The 9414-nt window shown below is 41.8% G+C and overlaps 2 long non-coding RNA genes across 2 annotated transcripts in view; one reads left to right on the forward strand and one right to left on the reverse strand.

Annotated features, from left to right (window-relative positions):
- LOC117938429 overlaps nt 1–9414 on the forward strand; it is a 438129-nt gene that overhangs the window by 245853 nt on the left and 182862 nt on the right. The window lies entirely within an intron of this gene.
- LOC117938431 overlaps nt 4865–9414 on the reverse strand; it is a 9034-nt gene continuing 4484 nt past the window's right edge. Inside the window, exons 2-3 of the long non-coding RNA XR_004655392.1 lie at nt 6029–6039; nt 4865–4965 (exon numbers count right to left, since the gene is read on the reverse strand). This is a non-coding gene — a long non-coding RNA (uncharacterized LOC117938431). The remainder of the gene's footprint in view (nt 4966–6028; nt 6040–9414) is intronic.

Here is a 9414-nt window from a genome sequence, read left to right on the forward strand (position 1 = left end):
CTGCAGTTTTCAGGGCCTGTGGAAAGATACCTGAAAGAAGAGATGTGTTCACAATCTGTAGAAGATCAGAAGTCAAACGATTGGAAACATTTTTGAAAAGTCCCGTTGGTCCCGTTGGCATACATGGAGGTTTGGCTGTGTACACACATTCGTGTGTGTACAGTCAGCTCACTGTGTCATGAAAGTTTGTTCGCTGTTTGAAAAAGCTGCCAATGATCTGAAATCCTTGGACTTGTCATCTTTGAAGTCTTCATAATCATCTCCTGATCTCAACAATTTATCACACGGAACATGCAAAATATCAAGAATAGGTGATATTTTCATGTAATGCATTAATAAGGTGAAACCAGGTGCATGTCTTTATTGATTTCCTTATGGTGAAATACATTTTAACTCTTAGCATTAGAAGGATGATTCCAGTTAATTACACAATGGCTTTTTCAGTTTTTTTCATAATTTCTATCGGCATTGTAGTCACCATGTTAATTGTTGAGTTTAGTGACATTGCTAAAAGGAAGACAGATGCAACAAAGGGACAACAAAGGGAAAACAGTAAAATGTTGGTGTGTTTTCAGTGTTAGCCTTTTGTGGCTATGCCGGCTACCTACAGGCCGCAACATATACCGAGTTCCATTGGTTGCCATCATTTGAGCTTCGTAGTGGGAGGCCCGGCCTGTCGTCCTCTGCATCGCCATGATTTCTCCCAGCTTTTCATGTTTTATAGTTCATTTAGGTTGGAAAATAAATGACAGAACCAAACCAACATGCTTCAAGGATGAGGGCTACTAGTCATTGTCCATCACAGTCTCAATAAAGCAGCTTGTCTGTAGCACGCCAAGTTTCTTGCATTGGTCTTTACTTCCTCTTCTCTCTTTTAAGTACCTGACATTGACTCGTCATCTTAACTTTGGGCAACTATTTAATGGCACATTGACAACAATGTGAAACGGGTGCTCGACACCATTTACAGGCCAGCTTGGAGTTTCCTGTACAGTGCAGTAAGGATCAATTGACCATTTGGGTGTGTGTTAAAGCCGCTCCCTACCTGATGGACTGGTGTGTTTTATTCCCATGTCTTACCTTTCACTGCCTTCTCAAAAGTTCTGAGGAACCTGATTTTGCTAAACTCAAGGAGCCAAGCAGCGTCACGGTGGCCTGCGTTGCTCTCAAACCACTTACTACCATTTTTGCATAGGCCCTGAAACGCAGGGCTTATGATTAAACATTAAGCATATATTAAATTAAACCATCCCCCCCTTTTCTTTAAAAGAAGAGGTTAAAAAACTGCATTAATCTTGTCAGGTATGTGAAATGGAATGATAATCAGGCTCGTTTGGAGTCTATCCTGCTGTGGTTACGTGGACCCGTTAATCCAGAGGCAGCTCCTCTCCTGCACCTGAAAGCCCTCCTGATCCCGGCTGAATTCTAATGATTGAAATGAAAGGCATCAGCATGCCAAATCACATAATGGAAAATCCAGAACAAACGCTATGACCCCCCTCACCCCCCACCCCCTACACCCCCTGGCCTTTCCTTTCAATGCGTCATATCTTATCTGAGTCCTTATTCTATCAGCAGAGGTGTAGCACAATGGAGATACAAGTCATATGTGCAGTGCCGAATATTGTTGTGTTAATCTATACAGATGCATAAAAGGCTTTGGACTGATAGATCTGATGTATCAAATATGTCAGACAATGAGTGTCATCCAAAGCCAATTTGATTGACATTTTTATATTATTATAATTGGCCTTATAATCATTTTCATTATTGGTCAATTTTGTTTTTTCCCCATAACTTCGTCTTTATAATGTTGAAAAACATAGAAAATATATTGTAATTTCTCACAATTCATGTCACGTCTTCACATTTGTTGTTTTTCACCCCCCAATTGAAAGCCATTTAAATTTACAATAAAAAAATGTAATGAGCAAATGTTCACATTTCAGAAGTCTGGACAGTAGAGGGTCTGGGAGTTTTTGCTCAATAAGTGACTGGAATTATTAATTTTTGATGAAGTCTCTGTCAGTGAACTAACTGATGATCTTCTAATCATTTCAGCACTAACATTTCTTATTCAAAAAACGAAGAAGTCTTTGACACACACACACACACACACACACACACACACACACACACACACACACACACACACACACACACACACACACTCACACTCTGGTCCTCCATCACTTCTGCCACCCCTTCATCACAGCAGAGCAGCCTAATCACTCACTCTGTATCCTAACCAAAACAAAATGGTGCCAACAAGTAGCTTTTAGCCGTGTTTACACTCCTAACTCCCCACCACCCGCTGCCCTCCCCCCTCTCCCCCCCTCTCCCTCCCTCCCCCGGCGGCTCGTGGCGGCATGGGTGATTAATTTGGGCCGTGCAGACAGGTAAACACAGGCCTATTTAGATGGCTTACCCGCCACCATATTTATACTCAACAGGACTAAGCTTCAGATAGAATATCCTCAAAGCTCCCATCTGTTTATTTTCTCTAACTGCTCCTTGCGCTGCGTCCTGACACCCGTCCTCTACCTTCTTCTGCCTCCCCCTGGCTCTAAGCCCGAATCCCTTTGCCTCCTCCCCTCCTGACCTGCTTCACTCTCAGGTCAAACACGGGGCACTTTTTGTCTTCTTCCCAGAGGAGGCAACTTAGTATGCTTCAATATCAGTTTTGATTCAAGTCAAATTCATAAATGAAGCCTCCTTCCTCCTTTTTATAGACTATATATATTTATATATTTTTTATATACTTAAAGTATAAAGTATACTTTATATACTTTTGTTTTTACCCCCATTTTTCCGGGAGGGGTCCAAAAAATAGTCAGTATCTGGTGTTATGGTTATGGTTCATCCGGGAAGAGAACAACTCACCAAAGTGCCAGACGCCATCAAATGTGTGCCCACTCAAGAACTGCAGTCGAGAGAGGGAGAGAGAGGGAGAGAGAGAGAGAGATGGTTGAACCCTAACCCTAAAACTGTACATTTTAGAGTGCCCCTTTATTGTGGCCAGCCTAAGACAGAGTCAGTAATGTGACCTGGAATTGGAGAGAATTTAACAGCCAACGTGGCATTGTTTACTGCCGTTAGCCATGAAGCTTTTTAGTTAGCTTTTGACACTAATAGAATATAGCAGCAATTTCTACAGTCAAAAATCACAAATAAAGGGCTTTAAACAAAATACTACTAACAGAAATGTAATGACATGGGACAGTGTTAACCCAGCAGTGGCTTAAAAAAACAATCCAGCCCTACCGTCTTGGAGCAGATGACCCATCATAGAAGGCCGGCTAAGCCGAGAGTAGAAAAAACAGTGTTCAGAATAGTTGGAAATCGAAACGTTTTAGCTCACAGGGATTTGTCTCAAATACGTTTACCTCATTATTTGGCCATGTTTAACATCAAAATGCAAGATTAAAACATTGTAGATATGACAGACAACACAGAAAAGCATAATATGGTAAGAATAATTTGATATTTTTCAGAATTTACGTATGTATTTATGTACACTACAACTCTTCTTGAATTTACAAATGTGGAGAATATATATATATAGGTCATTATTTACATGTGGGGAGAATAAACTGTATAATACTGATATGCAGATGAATTACAGATGAATATAAGATGGTATATTGCACATATTTCAAATTCTGATGTCACATACAGAAGTTACTCTGGGTTGGGACGTCTCAGTTTTGAGCGCAGTCTGTCTGTAAAACTGCAAGGTGTTTCATTCGGTCTTGGAAATGGTGTTACTACTGTAAATGTGTTACAGGCGGCAACATTTCAGCTGCTACCATTTATGTAAAGGTTGAATAGTGTCTGGATCCAAAGTTTTTATATTTCAGGTTTGTTTTGAATAAGTAGAAGTCGGAGTGTGTGTAGTTAGTTAGCATGAGCAGTGATAGCTAAACACATTAAAAGAAGCCACCTACACAATCTCAGACATCAGCATTAAATCAGGTCAATACACAACACAGTTGGTGAGGTTGTCACAGTAGTACAAACCAGCTAGCAGGGTTCCTGTGAGATAGCAGTGCAGAAGCAACACCGTCTCGGACATTACCGACAGAGTCAAAACAAAAAGAATATTACTTTAAGCCTCTGATCACTCATCGTTCTTCCAGACTGGAGTATGTCATACTGTGTGACAAGTGTGTTTTGCCTCCGCCGAGCACATGATGTACATGTGATGCAAAGATGACGAGAGTCTGAACTTCTGAACCTTGTGAACAATGATAACATGCTGCGTGCTTTTTAATCTCTGATTTTGTGGATGTCTGGTGATGCAGAGAGAGTTTATCTGTTCCATAGAGATTAAGGTTTGAAGGAACAATCTGGGTTTGTGGGCGTTTCAATTGCCAGAATCTTTGAATATAGTTTTTGATGTAAAGTAAATACATTGTGTGTTTTTGTTGATATATTTTAGAACTGTTTTATTTTAACTAGTGTATAGCCATCCCTGTATTGATGTTATAAGATTGCCATTGTTGTTGTATGGCCTGGCTCAGGTTAAACCCTTTTATAGAATAAATGCAGAGATTAAATACCATTGAACTTTCTTTCATCACCTAGTTAAACAGTCAGTTATAATGAAATAAGAACATCAATAAACTTGTTTAAAGTCAAACTTTTTCAGGGCTAAATTACATGGTATCGGGTCGGCGCATAGACTTGCGTATTTACTGATACCAGGATTTTAGGCTGTATCGGAGGCTTTTCTGATACTGGTTGCGGTATTGGAACAACTCTAGTGTTTTTAACAACTACTGTCACTATATGCAGCCACTACAGATTCGGCTGAGAGTCACCATTTAACACGGTCACTCGTTAAACCGAAACGCCGGCTTGGCCAACACATTCTCACTCCCTTCGCGTCAAAAAGCCAGCCTTGGTCAGGTGCCTTTGGCGTTTGTTATTAACGCAAAAAGTCTAATTTAGCTTCATAATTAGCTTGGTTGGGGCTAATGGCGTCTCTATTTTACTCTTTTGGGGACTCCCGTCTAGCCCTTGGCAAGAAGAACAATTTTGAAGAATTTTTGCATTGGTATCTGACGCTGAGAGCCACTGACCAAGCTTTAGTATGGGAATAAGTTGGGAGTAAGAACGGGTCGGCATGGCAATTGCAACTGAACTATGTGCACGTGTGAAGTATTAACTTGCACACAGACATCTGCATGCCACTGCATCACAGATAGTAGCTTCCCTCTCACTCACATATCTGCAGCTTTAACACGAGCACAGTGGTATGTCCGAGTACAATGGTATGTGCAGGTACAGTGGAGGGGCCTTGGTCCTCGTCATGCTTTGCATTCCTGAAGCTGTTGAACGCACGTAGGCCGCCCCCACCCTGCCGACCTGAGGTCAAGGCCGGGGCAAACCAGACCAGACGTTAAAGCAGCGTCATGTGATTTCTCACTCAGCGATGACTGCGTAAGAGGAGGCAGTTGGACAGGTTCAGGGGTGTCATCCTATTGTTTTTAAAGACAAAGCCTCTCAAACACTTGTTTTTTTAGTTCTTATCTCTTATTTACATTAGGGCTGCTCGATTACAGGAAAAAGTCATAATCACAATTATTTTCAGTCATTTTAAAAAATGTATCAAAATTGTTAACATGAATAACATTCTTATTAATTGCACAGCCTTAATTCAATCCCCAAACCCATCTCCTTCCCCACTCCATATGCAGAAAATGTGCTTCATTAGCTTGACTGATCAACAGGTGCAGCATGGTAACGTAATCTCCCGTCTTAAGTGAATTGTTAGTGATAAACATGGCAGAGGGTGGAGGGGATCCAATATGAAAATCCACTGACACAGGGCCTGCTAAGTATATTATGCATGTACTCCGAGTACATGCTAGTGGCATGTTGTACATACGTGCATGCAGGGTCATACTAAGAGAAATCATGCACGGGCGTTCACTAATTTAATTACTGATCCACAGATTCTTCGTCCACAATCCGTTTATTTAAAGATTTAATGTGCGCGTAAAATACCGCAAATATATCATACACATGTTTTCTCTCTCTATGAGTCCCATCATGCCTTTAGGTAGAGGTAATTACTTATCAACACTAGAGTTCCTTAAAGGGGTGTCCAAGAGCACACAGGCTGTCTGTTTGTCTGCGGATTTCTTTTTTATACCACCACCTCGTGGAGATGATTTGTCTATTATCTCCAGTGGATTTGCTCCTCTCTTCATCTGCAGCGCATTACTGCAGTCATAAAGCTGCAAGGTCAGGGGAAAGGCAGGCAGGCAGGCAGGCAGGCAGGCAGGCAGGCGGGGGGGATAGGGGGTGAAGTCCTCTCCTTTTCCAGACTTGCCTACAGTGGCGCTTTACCCAGCAGAGATGTATGATACAGTAACCCATCATACGCTGGCCGAGCAGTGATGAATCAGTTAGCGTGGTCAGGGTAAATATCCATCATCATGTTTGTCATCACCACTGCTATCGAGATGACCATTTTTCCGACACCGGTGCTTTATGGCTGCAGTCACAGCGGGGGGACGGGCAGGATGAGCGCGAGGGGGAGAAGGCATGCGACAAAGGTCTTAAAGGGATAGTTCAGCTCATAAGGAAGATTGAGGATTTGACCGTGCATGCTTCCACTGAAGTTTTGAAAAGCTTTATCCCAGCTTTATGCCATACTATTTTGAAGTTAATTGGTCCAACTCAAAGAAAATCATAGCATGTCCAGAAAATGTCTCGTTATCTCCTGGTTTGTCTTCTGTTCGTTGCTCCTAAAAGAAGTTTCAGCTGACATATGAGTAACCGCTTAATGGCTGTATTTTTTTTTTGTTATGTGCAAACTACTCCTTTAAGATAGATTTGACCCCGTGATACTGCCAATACACATTATTTCTCTAATACGCTGCATAAAAATAACTTTTCGTTCCTGCAGAGAAAGGCTTTCTCAGCAAACAGCCGTAGGCGATGCACCTGTGCATTCCTGTGACCAATGTTCCCTGGGCTGATGTTTCTTTCACCTTAACATGAAGTATGTACATCATAGATTATTCAGCCGTCAGTGTGCTCACACTTTACAGTCAAACAGAGAGAGCTATACCATACCAGTTCCTCCAGTGCCATTGACCTCAAAAGACCAAAATGCAATGCAGCTATTAGACTTCTTAGTTAGGACAGTTAAAATCCACTAATTTTGGGTGGCGTATGGCCAACTGCACAGAAGTTTGTTGGCAAAAGTCACAAACACCATTGTCTTGTCTTGCCTAAGTTGAGTGAGGGCATTCTAGAAAATGGAGGCAATCACTAACAGTAGTAGGCAGGAAGAGGAACAAGAAAGATATCTCAGCCAATGACTCTTGGGATATTTAGATCACCACAGTTTGAGGATGTAAAGGCTCGTAAATATCTAAATGAGGATTTTCCATAAATCGCCTCGATCAGTAACGTAATCGCCACCTTCCAGTTCTCAGCAGCCGCAGGGCGAGTCCCTGCAGAGCGAGCTGAAAGTAGCTGAGGGTCATCTATTCTATTCTACATGCAGACACAGTGCAGCTAATACCATACTTCACAGCCCAGCCTTAATCAGCCGCTGCACTGACAATGTAATTATGGAAGTGTCCAGGCATCGCAGTCAGTCTGGGAATTCTTATTATTTACAAGGCTGAGGATGAGAGCCAGACGGTTCATCTAAAACTCAGGACCTGCTCCCTCTGCACATCCAACATCATCTCCTGAGCCGGGCTGGACTACAGGCAGACTTGTATGAAATACAGGAGTGGTGAAGAGAAACTGAAAGAGGAGGCAAAACACCTTATATCTTAACTAGATGAGGGATCATTTCATTGACACAAACTTTTATTTTGAAGAAATATTTACCTTGATAGCCTCCACAGTCAGTCGACTATTTGGTTGTTAAGGGCTTGATCGAGGCAACGGTAGACAAGCATCTCCGTTGTTCTGAGAGGTGAAATTACGGTTTCTGTCAAAGAAGTTTGGTGGCTTTGAAAACGGCAAGATAACGGCTTCAGTTCCCAGTCATAAAGGGCTGTCTGACGCCAAGGTAAGTGGTGAACAAATTAAAAATAATAATAATCAGACGGAGTTTAAAATACCAACACAAAGAAAGTGGAAGGTGACCGACATCCGGCCAAAACCAGGGAGCTCCCGGGGAATTTCCGCGGACACCTGAACAATCTCGGAAATGAAACCTCGTCGATATAGACTATCACTATCAAATAAAACACAAAATACAACAAAGTCAACTTCTGTCATTCAGACCAAAAAATGTGCATTCTGTAGGTGTGACAGCTAACCAATAACCTTAGAGCGCTCCTCTGCAGAGAGCAACAGACTCAAACCCCCGGTGCTCGTAGTCTTTATCCTCTCCACTTCACACAGCAGCTAGAAGAGAGGCAGAGCAGCCTCCCTCTTATCAGTGTGTGTATGCTTGTGTACAGTAAAAAACCTAATCTAATCACCGCACACTCACTGGTTCCTCCAGGTGTATTACTGTACCGGGAGTGTAATGCACAGAGAGAGGGAGAGAGAGGCCAGAGATAAGTAATATTGATCTGATGCGGCCGATTGTCACTCTGCTGCCTGCCTTGAATAGCTAATCTCTTTTCTCACGGGTCAGAGGGAAGAAAGGCGACAAGGACTTCAGGTTAAAACCACAGCCAATCGACAAATTGTTTTCAATGTGGGGTGATCAGACACCAGCCGGCAGCGTCGGTTGTGAAATTGTGTCTGCCAGCTGTTGTTGGCAGAAATAATGATAAAGATGTTGGTAGTGCAGATGAACAAGTTTTGGGTACTTTTAACATTGGATTATGGCATTACAACACAAAAAATGATATGTCACACTTGCAAATATACCTGGGATACACAATAATGATGGCTTAAATATGATTTACTAGTTTCTACTTACATACCGTAAATGGATTTAAAGGTAAATATGCAATAATTCTTTGAATGACTTGATGACATGACATGACAATTTGCTATTACCTCAACCTTGTTTTTGTGGAGGTGCAGGGCCCGACGGTAATGGTTGCCCGGTTGCTCTGTATGGAAGTACAAAGGGGCGTTGCTATGGAGATGATAGGTTTTAGAACCATTCAGACGGGCGCGTGAGAAGTTGCAAGTTTCAACTCTCGCAAATCTTTGGTCTAAGCTGGGCTTTAAGATTATTTTCTGGATTAATCAATGTGTTATTTAGTTTATGAAATGTCAGCAAATGATTTTTTTTATAGTAGCTCATGATTTCCTAAAGACCAAGGTGACATGTTTTGTCTACAAAGATATACAGTCTACTGTCATAGTGGAGTACTAAAACTAGATAATAATCAAGTTTAAGAAGCTGGAATTGGAATTTTTACACCTTTCTTCTTTTGTGTGTTGTGCCTAGGTCTTGTATATTCTCTTTAACCC

The sequence above is a fragment of the Etheostoma cragini genome, chromosome 23 (assembly GCF_013103735.1).
Source record: "Etheostoma cragini isolate CJK2018 chromosome 23, CSU_Ecrag_1.0, whole genome shotgun sequence".
NCBI lineage: Eukaryota > Metazoa > Chordata > Actinopteri > Perciformes > Percidae > Etheostoma > Etheostoma cragini.